This window comes from Falco naumanni, chromosome 2, assembly GCF_017639655.2.
Source record: "Falco naumanni isolate bFalNau1 chromosome 2, bFalNau1.pat, whole genome shotgun sequence".
NCBI lineage: Eukaryota > Metazoa > Chordata > Aves > Falconiformes > Falconidae > Falco > Falco naumanni.
Genome location: NC_054055.1, coordinates 82,758,195 through 82,777,690, shown reverse-complemented (window position 1 = coordinate 82,777,690; position 19,496 = coordinate 82,758,195).

Here is a 19,496-nt window from a genome sequence, read left to right as displayed (position 1 = left end):
ATTTGTCTTAGTTGTCCATTTGAACTTTCAAACTGTAATTCGTAAATCACTTTGTGATAAAATCCCAACATCTTTACTGTGCTTTTTCACAATTTTTTGAAGAAGCCCTAACTGCTTATGTATCACCCCTCTGTTTTTGTGGGGCTGACAACTTCCTGCTTCCATTTTGCCCCTTTTGCTAAGGAAGCCTTGCTGAAAGAAAAGGTATTTTCACCTGGGCAGTGAGTGACATTTGCCCAGACAGATGGCTTTGAGGATCAAAAATAGCTTGTGGCCAGCTGACTTAGGTGAGGTGGAGGTGGGAGCAGTCACATCTGTGCACCCCTTGCATTGCTGCCTGCGGGAACCATGCCAAGTGCATTTTTTTCCCCGTGGAAAGGAAAAGTCATGCTGAAGAACTAACACAGCCTTGGCTAAATGCACTTTTCAAAGGACTTTCCAATGACTATTAGCAAGTTTTGAACCCCTCCCCTTTTTCATCCTACTTATTTGCTGGGGGTTCTTTATCAGTAGAGTCAGGACATGTGGAAATGTAATGTCATCTTGGTGTTTGCTGGTCTAAAGGAGACACAGGAGTTTAACAAAAAAGCACTTAATGGTGTTAAATGAGTTGGTATTAAACATTGCGTTCCAGTGGAGACAGGTAAAAACCAGAACGTCCATCCCAACATGTACAGGTACAAATACCACCTGCAGGCTTCTCCCAGGTCGGGCTTCTCCTCTCCTTCTGTAAAAAGCCATGTACAGCCAAGGTGCACCGAAGAAATAAGTAGAAAGGGACAGACCCTGAAGGACAGCACCTACCTTTTTTCTGAGCCCTTTTATAGCCACATGCTGCCCTAAGAAATGAAGGCAGGTTAAAACCAAAGAATCACCTCATAATTCAGGTCTGTGACAGAACATGAATGTATTTCCGAAAACTTAAGCCTTCTGAGACCTGGAGAGCTTGTGGTTTGGCCTATGCTGCCTTTGCATTGCAGCTGTTTGCCTGTGGTGTCATTCGCAGAATCATGGAATCATTTGGGTTGGAAAAGACCTTTACCGAGTCCAACCCTTAACCCAGGACTGCCAAGTTCACACGTCTCCGGCCTGAGGACCGGGTACTGTTTCTGCCTGCCTTCACAGCCGAGCAGCCACTGCCCCCAAGTGCCCATCCGAAGGCTATTTTTTAAGCTGGGGGTTCACGAGGTTTTGCCTGTGTGCGATGCTGGGGTCAGCAGTGAGGCCACCTCACAGGCTGCTGCCTGTGCAGTCTCAGCCTGGCTAGCTCCGGCAGCTGCTCGCGCGGCCCAAGCACTGCCTTTAGCATCCCACAACCCATTTTCTCCCTGCTGAACACCTATTACCTCTCAGAAACCATAATTTTTTAATGTCTCCATTTCCTGTGGTATTGGCTTTATACCCTGCGCAGCAAAAATTAGTTCCTTGAAAGCCACTTAATTGTCAAGATCAGTGCTGGACTACCATGAAGACTGGTCTTCCATATGCTAAAACCCCTAGGTTTTCTTACATCTCCATCCAGAGTAACAGCTCTGTGTCATCCAGCATCGTTATACTTCCTCTTTGTTTTTCAAATCAAATTCACTCTTTTTATCGGGGTAATATCATTCTTCAATGTTCATTTTCCCAGAAAATAGAGATTTCCCCTATAAGGCTCAGGCTGTTTCATACCTGAGCAATTATCTCCCTCAGGATTTCTTGCTGCCTTGTCAACAGCAACTCTTTTCAAGACCCTAGCTTTCCCAGATTTTCTTCCTCCTTTCCTTCTTTTCTGGATGCCCCCTCCAACTTCCCATCCTCATACCTCTTGAATTTATGAAGTTCCTTTCCACACTTACCTGTGTTCTCCTGCCCCTCTTCCCTTGTAGAAGCTCCTTTCTCTTCTGTCCTCCTTCTAGTCTCCTTCACAACATGTCTCCACACTGCAATGGCCCTCCCTCTTCTCCAATCCCTTCCCTCCCTTGCCTGACTCTGTCCCAGGGGAACTGATCCTAATCATTGTGATGGCTCCCATGAAGGTTGTCCTAGTGTCAGAGTCACCTCTTGGTATAGCAGCAGCTCCAAGGTGTCTCTCCACCAGCATAAATTCATCCAACGTCACCAGCTGTTCTGCGTGTCCTTAGCTGAGAACCACTTTGTTGTTCCCTGTTTGTCACACTGTGCCTCCTTCCATCAGTTTTTGGACTAGGGGTGTTGAATAGCTCCTGATGAATACTTCCAGGCTTCCTGCCTGCAGTAGCACCGAAAGGCATAGCAGCCAAGCCCCTCCAGGCTTCATCCTCCCACAGTCCCTCAGACTGGGACCTTCTCAGTTGCACTTTGTTTTGTGGGGATCAACCTTCCTCTCTGCTGTGGATGCGTTGCACAAACAGGAGTCTTACTGCTGTTCTTCAGGCTCCAAGACTGGCTTGATTATCATCAAGCAGGTAACCTGGCATCCATCAGGGCACTATCAGTGCTGCCACACAGATAATGAGGTCTGATTTGACGGGATCAGATCTCTGTCTTTTTCTTTATTACCATTTCAGTGTGTCTCCTAAGCCACAATAGAAAGTACTTTGAAGAGGCTTCTCAGTTCTAAACTGGGAGAAACTGGAAGTGTTGGTGATATTATTCCCGAGGCCTTCCATGCCCATTCTTGCTCATTATTGTCTCAAGTAACATTTCATAATCTCAGGGATCCATGACAGCCAGTGCACTTGTGCCGGATGGCTGAGCTTACCCAGTAGTTAGAAATTATGGCCACAGCAGCAGTGCTCCTTAGCATCACCCCAAGCACATCAGGATCAGTGAGAAATTCATTACCTATCATGTGGTACTGCTTTATTCAAAAGTATTGAAGGTAATTAAACACGTTCATTCAGTGTGCACAATGCTTGCTTTGTATTTGGGATAACTATATATGAATGGATTGATGGTATTTGAATCTCAGGCATCTGATATTACAGTTAAATAAAACAGGCCATGAATATACACTACAATAGTGTTTGCTTGAAATGAAGGATGGAAAAAAGAGAGACCACAATAATGGTTTCAAGGCCCAGTAGATCTGTGATGTGTGCTAACTTGGCTGTAATAACCTATATCCAGGTTGATGTGTCCATCAAAAATGTTGGCATGAAGACCAGAGAAAAAATCAGACATCAGTAAGCTAAAAACCGTGTTTTTTTCTCTGTGAAGACCTATTTCTGATCCCTTTATCACTACTAGAAATTCAGAGCAACTGATGTAAGAGTTCAGTTTGTAATGTGTACACACACATTAGGAAAAACATATGGGAACACTTTCTCTATTCAGTCCAGTGAGTAATGCATCAGTGTCTGGGTTCCTCTCCCACACATAGAGTGATCAAGCAGAAACCCTTCTGGTAGGCTGCACAAGGCGGGGGGGGGGGGGGGGGGGGGGGAAGTCCTGTTTTGTTCATGTGATACTGCGCGATCAGGTCAGCAACACTTCTGAGGCTGTTCTACCAATGACTCCCCAGTGGTATGGCTTTACAAAGTCTGTCTGGAAGAAGGAAATAATTACCAACAGGCAAAAGAGAATTTCAAGAGAAAGAAAAAAACAGGAAAAAAAACATGAAACCATGTACTTACCTGGGTGTCCTGCCCAAGAGGCAGCTGAGAGCCCTCCTCATGATGAGACCCTGTGATGCTCAGGGGAGAAGGATTTCAGGGGAAAGAAAACCTCTGGAGCAAAGCTCTTGGAGGTGTTGCTGAGCACTGCTGAGCAGGTCCAGTCTTGCTTACAAACTGGCCACTCTCTTTCCACCTCTTGCTTCATCATATCTTTTTATTACATTTGCATTTTATTCTTCAGCCTTGAAGTATACAAAATAAACCCACTCATTTCATGCACTGTTTTATTGAAGGCAAATCACCAGTGGAAAGGGAGCCTTGCAAGAAGATCAGACCCAGTTATGCGCTTATATAGACTAGAGAACTACGCAGCTGTAATGTCATTATTTTAGATCTTGAATTCTCCTCTTCCCGAGTCAGTGGCCATTTTATTCTGGAAGCTTCTCTAACATGTACAGAAAAGACTCGTATAAACTCAGGGTGCTCTTTCATCTTGTATAGGTAGCATGCTGCAGAAATTGGAAAGGAATTTTGCTTTGGGTTTTGTAGTTTGCATTTTTACTTTCCACCAGCTCAGAGCTTCATGCTATTTCCAGGTTAACTAGAGCCCATAAGTGACTGAGTTTTGCTCAGCCTGACTTTGAGAAAAGATGTACCTGATGTGCCTGAGATATGGCACAGCCATAAGACACAGGGAGGCATGAGACTGTCGAGAAGTACTTTTCGCATGGCGGGCTCTTTCACTGGGCTTGGTGAAACACTGAGAAGTGCCTCACTTGCTAGTGCAGCCAGGGCATGCTACGTTGCACAAGCAAGCCTGACTGCCTTTCCCTGATTAAAGCAGGGCTCTATCCTAGCGCTGTCAGGAAGTGTTATTTCCAGAACCGTGAGTTTGTTGGTTATCCATTTGTGTTTCACACATACCCTGCCTTTCTAAACAGACAAGCCTATTTCCTATCGGACTGAGTCTCATTAACCACATAATCCAGAACAGAAATCTGCATTCATAATTTCCGCATAGCTGAAAAAGCAATTGTAAACTCTTAAGCATTCAGCATTACAGTTTGGTTTTGGTTATGTTACGTGATGGTATGAGCTTTAGAACAAATTTAACTGCACTGCTCCTTTGTTTTGCAGAATCTGAGTATTTGATAGCATTAGAGATTCCCCACTCCCCACCCCCCTTCCTAGATCACATCTAACTGACTTTCTAATGTATTTACTGTTAAAATGAGGATAGAGCTGTGTGATGAACATTACCTGTTCCCTTTCTATACTGCACTGATTTGGTTGCAGGCCAGATTTTACATGGATACCACAGCAAGCTTTTCAGGCAAATAATAGATTTCAAAATGTGTGTTAGCCAACATTTTATTCTAGTCTTGTAGTAGCAATCCCGTAAACAGGATCATGCTCTTCACTGTATCTTAATTATATTAGCCTCTCCTTCAGCTCATTAGCAGCTCATTTACTTAGAGCTGGTAGCCAAGGTACTGTAGCTTAAAAAAAAGCCCCTATGTTCACTTTCTTATTGGTGCCCTGTTTCTCATTCAAAAACATTGAGGGACCCTTCCTTCTCCTCTCTGTCCTGGTTCCCTCTGTGTGCCTGGCAGTTTAACTGTTCAGTTCCTTTCTGCCTTCCAGGTCTGGGGTCACGCACAAATGCCTATGAAACTTTTATCAAAAACCTCAGATGTACCTGAGTTCAGCTTCTGTTCAAAATGAGCTGCAGATCACAGGGATGTTGTGCGTATTTCATTAAGTTTTCATCAAATCTAGACACTAGGTTTCTCTACTAGAATTTTCCTTAATGAACAACCTGACTATTCACTACCAACCAGCTTTTTCCACTCTGAACTCTGCTCTGTGGAAACTATCCCGTGGGGTGAATTGCATAGTAGCTTGTGATAGAAATAATAGTCTTCCTTCCTTCCCATCTGACAAAAGACAGAGCCATGCAAATGTGTACAGCATTGAAACTGGAATTGTTGCTCTGGGATGTGACCCGAGAAAAATTGGATTAATTCAAACCTGTGTCTAATAAAAAAGGAAGAATCTGCAGCTTATTCATGTAGACAATGGCAGAAAGAAAGGGAGACTGGTTCTGAACCTGAGTATGTAGGGCACGTTCAGCTTTTGGGCCTTGCTTATACTCAGAATTTAAAAGAAATTCAAGGCTGTTAGTAGTGTGAGGTTTTCCCTCTCCTGCACTGTGCACCCTGGGAGCAGTCCCATGAGAACAGCTGGTGGCTTCAGCCTGCAGGAAGGAAGGAGGGAAGGAAGGAGGGACAGAAGGACAAAAGGACAGACAGAAGGAAGGAAGGGAGGGAGGGAGGGAGGGAGAGGAGTAAAACTATGAGAGATACTAGTTTAAAACATAAATATCCTTCTCCAACTAAGGCTTCTCCAAAATCATCATAACTAATGAAAAAAATGTATGGAAAGAAAAAGGTTTCTCCACTGGAGAGCCAATACCTGCAGGAGTTAAGCCACTTCTAATTTGGCATACATAACATTTAGACATTTGTCACTGCCCAGCCTGCAACACAAATACTTTAGTCTGTCTGTATTTTAGTTTATCATTACAACAATGAGATACAGAATATAGCTGATGATAAGTCTAGTTTTGGGATTGAAAGTCATTTTCATATGGAGTTAAAAATCTTCTGAAGGTGCAGGGCATAAACTCTGAAAAGAAAGAATTCTGTATAGAGATAACCTCACAGCATCACAGTGTCAGGCCCATAGGACAACATGGGCCAGTGACCATAAAGGCAAGTCAAACTGTTCTGGGAATCAGGCGAAGGACAGGACACTGAGAATCGCTGGGACTTTCATATTCCACCTTGGGCCACCTCTTCTTCTGGCTTTTTAGTCTGCAAAATCGGTGAGTCCTGGAAGTGCCAAGCTGCTTAAGTATAGTCAGCTAGGCACTATTTCAGCCTTAAGGATGAACTTAAGTTCAGTCCTTAAGGATGTTTGAAGCATGTTCTGAAACTCTTGTCATTCATCAAGATGAGAAACACAGATGCTCGTCTCACTGGGCTGCTCTATGTTTAGGCTGTGAGTTAACATCACACTTTATAGAAGCACAGAACAGAACAATCCCCTTTTTTTTCCCCCTCAGGAGAAGGAGTTAGCATATAAACAGAGGCATTTTTATGTTATACCAATATTAGCTATTTCAGAGAACAAAAGTTCTGGCAGCAATTCCACTGAAAAACCTTTTCAGTAATCAAAGTAAGTGACATAAAAAAAATTGACAAGGCTGGTAAAAGTGGCATTTTGTTTGGCATGACCATAATGTCAGTCTTTGTCATTATTGTGGTCACCAGAAGAAAAGACTGCACGGTGCGTTGTTTTTTTATTAAGCCACATCAGTGATGCAACTGTGCTTTTTGTGTCCAATGTACATCAGTGTAACAAGGTATTGACTGGTGCTTGGAGTTCACTGTTAAGGGTAGAGAAAAACATCACAACAAATAGTTATTGGTGGCATTATTTTCAGGGGGAGCTGAGAAGAACACTGTCAGACCATTTCACTGACTGATCCACAATGCTAAAAATTGAGAATGTGGAAGTTTTCTGAAAATGCATTCAGTAGTGATTGGCAGCCTCGGCGATGCACAAAACAACCACAGCTCTGAACACCCCAAGGGCGGCAAGAGGAACAGTGCCTGCAGCCTGAAGGCACAGGCTGCCGTGCACAATGTCGCAGCCAGAGGTGAGGTGGCCTGCAGTGACCTCCCAGGGATTGGGAGCAGAACCCCCTTACCGAGCTCTGGCAGTCACTACAGCCATTTTGGAATACAGCTACATATAGCTATACCAGAATTAGTTATAACTGTACTGCTGTAGTGAGGATCCAGCACATCTACCCTATCTTTCCCACTTGCTTGTGCAGAACACATCTTTGAGCAGAGGAAGGAGCAAGGGCAGTAGAGCTGGGTTAAGCAAGGGATGAGATAGAGCCGAAGTCCAGTCTGAGCCATCTGTCATTTACATGAGGCTTTTGGTGAACCTTGCTTTAGCTGTCGGAGGTGTCCCTCCACAGTTTTGAGACAGGCACAAGATGTGTGGGATTCAGAAATGTGAAGTTTCCTGATCCTCTCCTTTCCCTCATCTCTTCCCCAGTGTTTTGGGTCTTTGTGGCCCCATCTTTCAAAACACATGCTCTAACCCTTTCAAGTCAGGAAGGGTTTTTTTTTTCCTCTCTCCTTGTGTCTTCTGCATATGGCTTGCACAGCTCTTATATTTATTTTTCATGTTCCTCTATTTCCACATGCTATCACTTTTTCACCTTGGACCATACTGACGTGTCCTTTACATGGCATCCCCTGTTAAGGAAGTCAATAAAAAAGGACCCACAAAAAAGGTTGGTCATATCTCAGCTGTGGGCAATGTAGAGGACTTTACCCTGGCAGCAGTTACAGCTGAAAAACAGAGGTAGCATCAGCAGGAACTGAAGATTCCTTTTCATCTATTGCTGCTCCAGTCATGAATGTGAATGGGTAGGGAAGTGATCCATCAGGTCTCAAATAACAAACCAGGTGAGGCTAGCACTCCTCAGGTCTGTGTTTTCTTTTCCATTCCCCTTGCTATTTATTTGCTTGCATCTTTCTTGTCATCCAGTGCCTCCAAGCACACCCAGTCCTCCTTCCTAATGTAGCGTCTCCTTTAATGATGTAGTCTGTGCAAATTGCAGCCTGGTAAACTGCAGGCTCATCAGGGTGGCAGAGGCACAACATGAGTAGGTGCTTTCCGCTTGTAATCCTTTACCATCAAAGAAGCCAATAAATAGAAAATCTTTGTTTGCTTTGAGACACCCTATGGCAAAGCAGATCAAGCTGCTCTTTTTCCCTTGTTACAACTGTGTCTTCTCTCTGCAAGATTAACAAGCGTTACTGCGGATTTGGGGTATCGGTACTGTCAGGGATCGCTTGCAGCCATTGCTAGCCAAAGTGCAGCAGCGCAGCAATAGCTGTTACACTGCTCATCAAAACCAGCAATCTGTGCTTCTTCCTCACCATTAAAACGATCAGTGCTGAGTCCTGAATCGGCCGTGTCAGTGCCTGTTGCCCAATTGACACATGATGTGGAAGAATGCGCTTCTAGAAAACCAGTCCTTTTCTTCAGGGCACACAGGGCAACATTGTGAGATAAAAGAATAGTTTACTAGACAGCACTGATTTAATGATGTTAATAACCATAGCTATTAGTCCAATTACATAAAAGCAGGTTAGCCTGCCAGCCCTAATATCAAAAGATGATAAATGCAGGTTAATTTCAGCTTCTTTACCTTACTCAGTTCTCCAGATAGGCAATGAAATGCCTGAGTTTATCTTTTTGTAAATGGCTCTGATATAGTTTATATCAGTTTATAAAGGGCTTTCTGGCCAGCAAAGGAAATCCTTTTCTTTCTTAAGGAGGGCTGAGATTGCTCTCAGTTTGCAGTTACTTGTAGGCTGAAAGGTGAGAACTTAAGGTAGTTTTCCCAGTTTTTTCATACTTAGAAATGCAGCAAGCAAGCAATGTTTAGCTTGTCTCAGAAGTGTTACATTTTGGTTTAGTCTATTTTCAAGTAGTTATCTGGGAAGATACCTAGCTCACTGGGTACCACTGCGACGGTGCAGGGCAGAGCATGGAGAAGCCAGGTGGTTTTGTGTCATCACATCATGGCAAGGCAGCAAAACAAACAGGACGGTGTCACCATAACAATAACTATATTGTTAGCCGTAGAGGCACCAAACAGGATTTGAGCTGCTGAGCCACACACTTCACAGGCACAGACTTACACATGACATTGTTCCTCCCTGGTGTCAGCACTTCAGCCTATGGCTGACCCCACAGCCCTGCTCGCAAAATGACATTTCTGCGTTCCCAGGACACTGAGCCTCTGCTAGCGTTGCACACAGTGAGGCAGCAATGAAAGGGGGTACTCACAGGGCCACGCCATGCCCTCCCAGTGCTGCTCATGGCTTTGAAGTTATGCCTTTAATTAACTGCTTATAGACAACATCAAGTTGAAGGGCATCCCTTCCCCTGTTTGCATTCTACCCAGCATTTAACATAATTTCCTAAAGTTACACTTTGCCACTTGCTCCTGTCCCTTGATCCTTACATAAGGGACTAAACAACAGTGGGCACCCCAAATTGCTGGCTAGAAGTGATGGAAACCCATACTTTGAAATGTGTAGTCCTGCTATGCTAGAAATACACAAACCATTTAAAGTGTATTTAAAATATCAGTTCAAACCTATTGTAATTATTCTATCATACAGCATATTTGCAAAAATAACAGTCCTGGACACGGGTCTTTCAGGCCGAGCTTCATCTCAAAATGAACTCTCACAGCACTTAATATCACTGTGAGACTGTTAATTATATCTTGCAGAAATGGGACCCCTATAATTAGGCTGATGTATTTGACAGACTATTTTTCACAAAAAAGTTGACCACAAATACTTCTTGATCAACCTAACAACCTTCCCATCTGAAAACCCCTATGCAAATGTGAAAGATACAGTTCGTCTTGCCTCTCTAGTGGGCTTGGCAGGACTTACTGCATAGTTTGAAGCCAATTTGTTAGCGGGATGAAAGAGCTTTAGGTCTTGACCTGTGAGAAGGCAGTTGGCCATGCAGCTTCTCCTATACATTTTTTTCTCCAAAGAGAGCTCCAAAGCTTATCACTCTTCATCTTCCCTGTGCCAGGCCCTCCACTGTGGTGATATGCTCTGGCATTTCAGATCCCTGGCCGCCTCTCTAACAGCAGTAGTGTTAGCTGTGAGACCCCTACCCATGATAACAAAAATGTAATTCCCAGCATTTCAACCACCTCCAGGTGATAAACCCTTAGGTGAGAGGAGAGACAGCTAGAGGTCATCTCCACCCCTCCAGGCATGCTGTGTCTCACTTGCAACATAACCTGCACTCAGGGCAGGCAGAGAAGGCAGAGCTAAGGCCAGCAGCAGCCACGGCCCATGGAAGGGTCTCGTATTTTGGAGAACTCAGAGACAGCCCTTGTGAATTTGATAGACAGGAAGGACTGTTTGTTCACAAGAAAGACAGGACTTGTTCTCAGGACATCCCATAGCAGACTGCATTACACTGCCAGTTCAGTTCATGAACGGCTATACTGGATCTGGTTGGGATGGAGTAAACTTCCTTCGTAACACCCCCTATGGTGCTGTGCTTTGTGTTTGTGACCAAAAAAGTTTTGATAAGGTACCAATGTTTTGGCTGTTGCTGAATAGTGTTTGCACAGTGTGAAGGATTTCCCTGTTTCTCACTCTGCCCCCCTACCTCCCACCCCCTAGGGAGCAGGCTGGCTGTGGGCAAGAGACTCGGAGGGGACACAGCTGGGACAGCTGACCTGGACTGACCAAAGACATTTTCCATAGCATACGGTGTCATGCTCAGCAATAAAACTGGGGCAAGTATAAAAGAAGGGTGGGGTTTTTGGCGTCTGAGATGGCCATTACTTGGAGCTTAACTGGGCATCAGTCTGCTTGTGGGAGGTGCTGAGTGACTATCAACTTTGTGTCACTCAGGTTTTCCCCCTTTCCTTCACCTACTCAACTGTCTTCATCTTGACCCATAAGTTTCTTGCTTTTGATCATCCTATTCTCCCCACTGTCCCACTGGGAATGTGGGAGTGAGCAAGAGGCTGTGTGGGTGCTTGGCTGTGGTCGACCGCAACAACAGCTGAAGATTAAAACACTGGTACCCTGAAACTCAGCTGTTCCAAAACCTACCAGAGCATCCTTTATGCTTATCCATCAGCAGTCCCCAAAAGGAAGGGCCCTTGTTGACCTGTAACAGTAGGTATTTGGGAGTGGGGCAGAGAAGCTGGGAAAGGGGCATTGGTTTTGTAAAGCTTCACTTAAATGGCAAATAGAAGACAGAATAGGATGAAATTACAAATGTCCCCAGAGGAGTCAAGTATCCTAGTATGCCTTTGCTTTCAGAGTACAAGGATAGCCACATGCCCCTCAGAGTCAAGCTTTCATTTCACCTCTTTGCAAAAGTTACTTAACAGAAAATCACATAGTTCCTAAGTTTTTAAAGAAGTGAGCTGGTAAACATGGTGGCTGACCCACTTCGGTCTCAGCAACTGACTGGACCTTCCTCTTCATAAACCCAAATTAAGGCAATGTGCCTTGGCTTAAATTCTGCTTCGTGAGGTTTAAGCTAAGGGATGCTATTTCACAGCAGGGAGAAGATAAGGACCTGCACCGGGATATTTAGAAGGACTGAGCTGAAGGAAGCTGACTCAGGGAGCACAGTCGCATGCCTGTATTTGGTCAAGGTTATTATTCTTGTCTCATGCCCCGTGTCCAGCAGAGCACCCTGGTGTGGAGCCAACCTTGCCCCTCCCTGGTGTGGGGCCTGTGTCTCTTCAGGATGAAGATCTATTTGCTGAATTGCTGGGCGGTTTCAGATTTGGTTTTCTTAATGTTTTTCTTAACACATGGTTTAGTTTAGATTATTATATTAAAGTAGCATTTGTGAGAGAAGGTATTTCTGTCTGGCAGCCTTTGTTTTCTGCAGGATTTTGTCCATTCTATTCTTGTCATTATAGAAAGGCATACTTCTAAAGAAAACAACTGAAATCAAAAGCCAAATTGTTGAAGTGCAGGAAATGCCCTAGAATCACGTTCCAAGGACAATATGCCTGTTTAGTGCAAAATCACTAATGCCTTCAAAAGCTGTTACTAACTAGAGCTGCCTCAACAACACCACAGGTTGAAATGATCCTTGAGATTCAAAGCACCTTTTTCTCATTCTGTTTGATTTGTCAAATAAAAGTGATAAATAATTTGGTAAGTGGCTGCTGAAAGTTAAACCTCACATGGAACAGATTGTGCCTTTTTGGGTAGGAGGAAAAAGAAAGAAAGTTGAACTGCACATGGATGGAGGGAGAAAGTCTGTGCCATGGTACCCACAGAGAAGCGGATGAAAAGTTTTTGTGAATGAGGCCAGTGATGTGGGGTTTAAAAGTGTTATATTCTCATAACTGCTATCACTAATAAAAATCTATGTTGGTGCAATGCCCAGTTGTTTCAACCTAATGAGACTCCCTATAAGGCTCCACAACTTATAAAGCCTCTTTACAAACTGATTACAGTCTGTGCTTTCCATTATCCTGGAATACTTGATATATTTTTATTACACTTGATACCTTGGCATGAGTGATCTGTTTCTGGCTGCATTCACAGCCAAGGCTTCTTGTTTTCACCAAGCTGAACACTAAGGTGTTTGCTAAGAGGGATCAGTTTCCTTATAACTCTGTGATGTTCAAAATAAGCTTCTTGGATAATTCCTGCAGTTTCTCCTCCAATTGAAATGTATTTCCTAAACCTTGTGAAGCTGTAGGCTGATTTATTTCAAACTCATTTCCTCCAGAAACCTTTCTACTTCTCAACAGTATTTTTGCTGTAATACCTACACTAGTGATCTTTACTTGAGCACTCTGAGAGAGTAGCGTCATTATCTTCAGCTTTCCAAGCAGACACAGACTAATGCAGTAAAGGAATTCATCTCACTTCAGCCATGTAAAGTTAAGGATGTAGTCTAAGCTTGTTTTACATAGGATCCTCCTGTAGTCCTGATGGAGAGAGATTCCTTCAGAAGGTGGTTAATCCCGTCTCTCTACAGCACTTTTCTTCTGAGTGGGGTGTTTTGTCCTCTGGAGGTGCCTTGGACGGGGAAATATCAGAAGGATGCCAAAGAGCAATGAACAGTTTCTAGGTTGCCTGATTTCTTAATTCAGCACCTGTATCTCCCTGTACAAATATACACAAAAATGATAATATAAATCAGGGGTCCTCAAACTTTTTAACAGGGGTCCGGCGCGCGGATGAAGTGGCAGGCAGTCATCTGCAGCTGCTTGGTTTCCCCCCCAACCGCCGGCGGGGGGGTCGGGGGGGTGCAGGGGGGTTCTGTAAATACGGGGGCCGGATTGAGGACCCTGGGGGCCCATATCCGGCCCCTGGGCCGTAGTTTGAGGACCCCTGATATAAATTGTTCTTTTCAACACCGTGGGTTTTGTGCAATGAAATTTTGTAATTTTATATGCATTTTATTTGATCTTGTGCATGCTTATTTTTATGTGCATGTATATAATTTTATTGTATCCAGTTTTATATAATGACAACAGCACTCAGCAGACCCCACTGCAATGTTTTCAGGGAGTGACCAAGGTTGGAGTGGGTCAAGAACTATGCCTTTTTGCTAGAGCTGCTGTTTGTTCAGAGGCTGCTTTGCAGCTCACTGATCAATTCTTGTTTGTTCTGTGTGTGCATACTATAATTTGTACAGGTATCATGCCTTGGTAAAGGTATGATACAGCTCGTGTCAAAATACCAAGAGTATGTGCACATTTACTTGCAGAGTAATGTATGCACAACTATGAGACCTCTTGATTACCATCAGTGTCTGTATGCTGCGAGCATTACTTATCCTTTTATGTTTGTAATTCTGTATGTTCAATGTATAGAACAACTGCGTGCTAACATCTATTTCACTAACTATCTGTTGATAATTAAGAAAAGTTGAACCTTAAAGCAGTTGTGTGCCTAAACTTCCTTCTTTCCTAAAGAAGAAAACTGTTTAAAAAGGAAATATATTTTAAGATACATTTCTTTGGTGGATTTAAAGATGTGAAAGATTTCCAAGGCTTGGGAAAAGTCTTACAAAACAATATGCTACCACTGCTCATCCACTGTCTTGTAGATGTTCAGCTTTCTGAAGCCCATAAGTAAATGCATACTTTTTCTCCTTAAGGTAGTGAGTTCAAAGTCATGGAATCAGAATTTGTCACAGTTCATAAACATAAATATCATTGCCATTCACTGTTAATGTTGGCATTTGAACTTTCCATCTGTAATTGCATATTCCTGTTTATATATTAGGGAAACATTATTTTGTGGAGTACAGAGAAGATAACTTGCAAGCAGGAAGGAAAGAGGATTCTTCACAGTTCCTGATCTGAGCAGGGTGACTTTCCAGCGATGAAACAGCCTGTAAAAAAACATATCACTGAACAGGCAGGATCAAAAAGCTGGCTCCAACCAGTGAGTCCACCCCTCCCAGCTTCAGCCTTGAACACCACAGAGCTCACGGTTGTGCACATTCAGATTAGAAGAGAAGCTAAAAACATAAAGGACAAGCCCAACTATGCAAGGTAATTAATGTGCAAACTCTTCTTCATTCACACCGACCCCTTGCTGAAAGAAGTGGGACTACTTTAGGTGAAATGTAATTGCTCTAAATGAGCAACCACTGTAATTTTCCAGCCCTTTCTACACTGCAAAAATAGCCCTGACTATTATACAGATATATAAATGGATTGCTAAGAGTGAAGGGATTCACCAGCAGGGATCTGGTTCTGCAGTAGGAAGCTAGAGGACCTAAAGATATATGTGCATGCACTCCTCAGCACCAGTTACATTTAAGTAAAATCAGTCCCGTGAGTAGGGGCTGTGATTTAACAAATGGCGTCACTTCTCTACCCTGGGTCCCACCCTGTGAATAATGGAAGAGTTATGGTGGATATGCCCAGAGCAGCCTAGCAAAGCATGTTTGCTTTAAAACACTACTATGTCTTTGTGTGTGTGTCCTGCAGAAGCACAGGGATAGCGCATGCTGCAATTTGAATTCCACACAATAAAAAATGTGCCAGGTAATGCCTAGGTTCCAGCTTACGATAAAGGAGGCACAGGTTAAGTCCAAGCTCTGGCAGATTCAAGCAAGAGCTTTTCATAGCTGTGTGATCCAAGCCACACAAAGTAAAACTTAAGCACTCAAGCAAGATTCAAGTGATCTCACTGCAGGGAGCAGAACTGTGCTCTCTGACAGAAAGTATAGTAATACAATTCTGGAAAGTTTTCTGTTGCTGGAAGTGTTACAGCTAGCTCTAGTCTACATTTAAAATGCAACTATGCATGCACAGCTACCCATCAGCTGGTTCTCCCCATGGGAAGTAAGGCTTCTGTGCTAACCTGCTTCTTACAATGTGTCAGAGAAGGAGTCTGCATTCATGAGGTCACAGATGCCACGCCAGTACCCATGGTGAAAGGCAGGGGAAGTCCCACATGACCTTATCAGGACTGCAAAGTCAAGAGCCTTTGGTTTCAATCTGTAAAAATTGTGATTCTGAAATATCTAGAATAATTTTTATTATTCTTTCTGGCAGAAAATAAAACCAGAGAAACAGCCTGCAGTGGAGGTTTTTTTTTTTCCTTAGGACTTCCTTGTCTACATTTCTGAGGAATGAAAGAGGTTGGGGGTGGACTCATCAGTGGGAAAGGCAGATACAGCCTAAGGGGGAGAAAGCAGCAAAACAACACATACAAGAGAGGAGAGCAAGCATGGAAGCAGAGGTCCAGGTGTCCAAGAAAACCCATCATTAGAGAAGTTGTAGGCTGCAGAACAGGAAGGCTGCATTGCTGATTAAAACACCAGTGCTGCCAAATGAGACCAAATAGCTGTCAGAAGAAGAAATCAAAAGTGTAGCAGCAAGTGACAATGAAACACTTGAGGAGACTTAGGGCCTTGGAAAAGATCCAGTGCTGCATATCAACACCAAAAGAGCCAGAGAGGCATGGAGCAAGGATGCAGAGACTTCTGGGGAGAGAAGAGGAATCATCAGGCAATAAAGCAAGAGGAATCAGGCTGAGCAGTTGGAGAAGAAATGGAAGGTAACCGAAAGAAAGACAAGGTGGAGTGCAGGTCAAAGAAAAAAGAGTTGGCAAACGAAGAGCAGGACACTCTCAGCACAACACTGAACTGGTTCACCAGATTATTACAGACAATGGAGATTGTTTCAAGCCAGGGCTCCTGTCAGATGTTGCTGTAATTTGGGTTAGTCAATCAGCCTAGCCAGGGGCTGCCAGGCATAATATCAGAGTGCAAAGAAAGAGGTTGGATTCATGTTACTGAAACGAAATAAAATTTTAAAAATCCTGCTACAGGGGCTGATTCATTAGAGTCATTTTCCATTAAACAGTCAATATTATCTGTTAGTTCTTTAGTGTTTTATTAGGCATAAAAATTGGAGACTGAAGAAACATATCAGACTCAGACAGGGAAAGCAAGGTTTACCATCACAGGCATAAAATACCTGCACAGGCTGGAAAAATAGGTAGATCCACCTGCATCTAGGTGTACCATTTAGGTTATCCCATGTGAGTGCTAAAAGTCTTCTATCACATTTAATTTTAAAAGTAATGATAAAAAGCAATGAAAGTATGTGTATACTGCCTTTCTATCTCATCACTTCTATCTCTCACCTTTCTTTGGAGTATGACCTTAGACAGAAAAATAATAACTATTTCATTTTAGAAACATCTGTAATAGACATCAATTTCCACACACACCACACACACACACACACCCCAAATGCATTAGGTTTTTAATGGTAAGAGACTCTGGATGACTGGGGAGATATTGGACTTTAACTTTTGAAGAGTGCTAGTAGTATCGAGCCTAATGGCTCTGTAATTTTAGCAGAATACATCCACATGGGTGGGAAATGAAGAAGAGATATTTTTTTATTAAGGAGATGAAATGCAAGGTGTAATCCTACAGCAGATTAAAACTGGAGGTATCAAAGGTATTTCAAATTATCAAATATGGCTGTAGTTTACCACAGAGATACTACCATCATGAATGCAATATATATCAGTGTAATTTCACTGGGAAACTTTTGAGACTTTTAAGCTTTACTTAAATAGTTTTGCTTTCTGTTAAATGCCACTCTTCAGAAGTTAAGTCAAATCTGAATTAATTCCATGGACTTTTCATAGGGGACTGTGGCCTCCACATCAGTGTAAGTAAGAATAACTGACTGTTCACACTATCAGTGTGTTAATGACGGCAGCAGAGCTACTGTTTCATAAGAAGTATTACAAAAATGACATACGCTCCCAAGAACCAAAAAAAGGAGTGAGGAGCTATGCCAAAAGGTTTTGGAATGAGTATTCATATGCTGAGCACTTTCACTGCATAATGGCTTTCCTTCACTGCCAACTTTCATATTTTGATGAAATAGCACTTCATCCTTATTATCTGTGAGATGAGTTTTGTGAGACGTTCATAGGCTGAAGTCTGCAGACAGAATCATTCAAGATTTTCTGTGGGACTGATTCTGCACCAGGGAAGTTGATGTGAATTTTATTGCTGATTTGTCAGGACATCTAATGCTTTTATCTTAGAAAAAGTTCATATGAAACAAAGTTTAAAGTACTTTTGATATTACATTCCATTCTTCTAATATGCTAACAGAAATTAAATGAACCAGTGTTGATATAGGTTTAGATGGTGTGGACTGTATAAAATTGGAAGTTCTGAAGAGCAGCCTCCAAGTAGCAGGCAAAAGTAACAACAAGTAGCAACCAAAACTGATCTTTTAAATACATTAATTTTTATCAAAGAAGATTGTGCTGGTAACACACTAGACACTTTTAGAATATGAGAGGCAAATTGCTGAAGTGTTCCCTGAAAACTATGGAAATGCAAAAGGTCTGACCAATCTGTCCCTCCTTCCCTGCCCAAGAAAAAGTGATAAATAACACTGAGAGTTTCTATACTTTCCTGGTCAGAATGTAGTTTTCAGCTGACACTTTGATGTGATATGCAGATTTTAAAGACAAAATATTTGTCTTTTAATGTAGAATGAATAGTAACTGTAAAATAGGCTATTTCCTATAATTTCAGATCTGCTGTTCCCTTTTGTCATCTAAGTCTGTTCTGCCAATTTCTGGGGAGACAGGCTGAGAAGCCATTCACTGGACTATACAAAATGAGTCAGGATATTGCTCTGTCTTCAGAGATCATCCTTTCTATCACTAAGGTTTGTATTATATTATATTACATTATGTTATATTAACTTCTCGTTTCTGGTGCTGTATCTATTAGAGTGTTATGGGTAAGCTGAAAAAGCACCTGTTTACTGCTGCCAGTGTTTGTGACAATTATTAAAACCACAAATCTCTGCACTTCTGAAACTGCATTTCAAAGGTTCCTGCTGTGCACAAAAAAAGGAGGCTTGTCATGGTGACACAGTGCCGTAGACCAGACCTTGCAATAGGTCCTTGCTACAGCACAGACTACGGGAAGGGCTGGAGGAGCAGTGAGCAGGGCATCAGCCCCGGGCTCCCCCACAACTGTCTGCCTGACAGTGCTTCAGCAGAGTTTCCCTGGGTCCTGCACAGTGTCAGCAGCCCTGACCTCCCGAGCGCTCAGACACCGTGGAAAAAAAGCTAAGTGTCAGCAGCTGACTGGCTCTGGTCACCCTTAAGAAGTCCCTCTGTAGGCCATGGAGATGGGTTTTATCAGCCAGGAGTGTCCATTGGTACTCACCGGCAACCCTCTTACTAGCCTTGATAAATATAGAATAGTGAGTAACTCTAGAGATGCTAGCAGCTTGTATTGAGACTGATTGTGTTTCAATGAGGAAAATTAAATGTTCAGAGTTATTTATTCATTACATGGAGAACCTTGGTTTGAACCAGGTGCCCATGAGACATTCATTTCACATCCCAAGGTTTCCCAAACACACAATCTGCTAGTGAAGGCAGTACATGATTAAGGGTCTCTCTCTCTCTCAAAAACCCAAACCAAAACAAAACAAAAAAAAAAACCAAACACAAACCAAAACAAAACCAAAACACTCCCCCCTGCCCCCCCCTCAAAAGCCCCACAACCTACCACAACCAAAATAGATACAGATCTCACTTTTTACCTTTAGTGCACACACACTTCGTGGTCTGACAAAGATGGTCTGAAGAGTTATCAGGTCCTTACACAGCTAAAGGCTTTAAGCATGAAAAACTGAACCTGACTATTTTAACATGGTCCACAGATATCTGCAATTTTCCAGAAAGCAAGGACCCTAGATACAGTTCTAATAGCTTC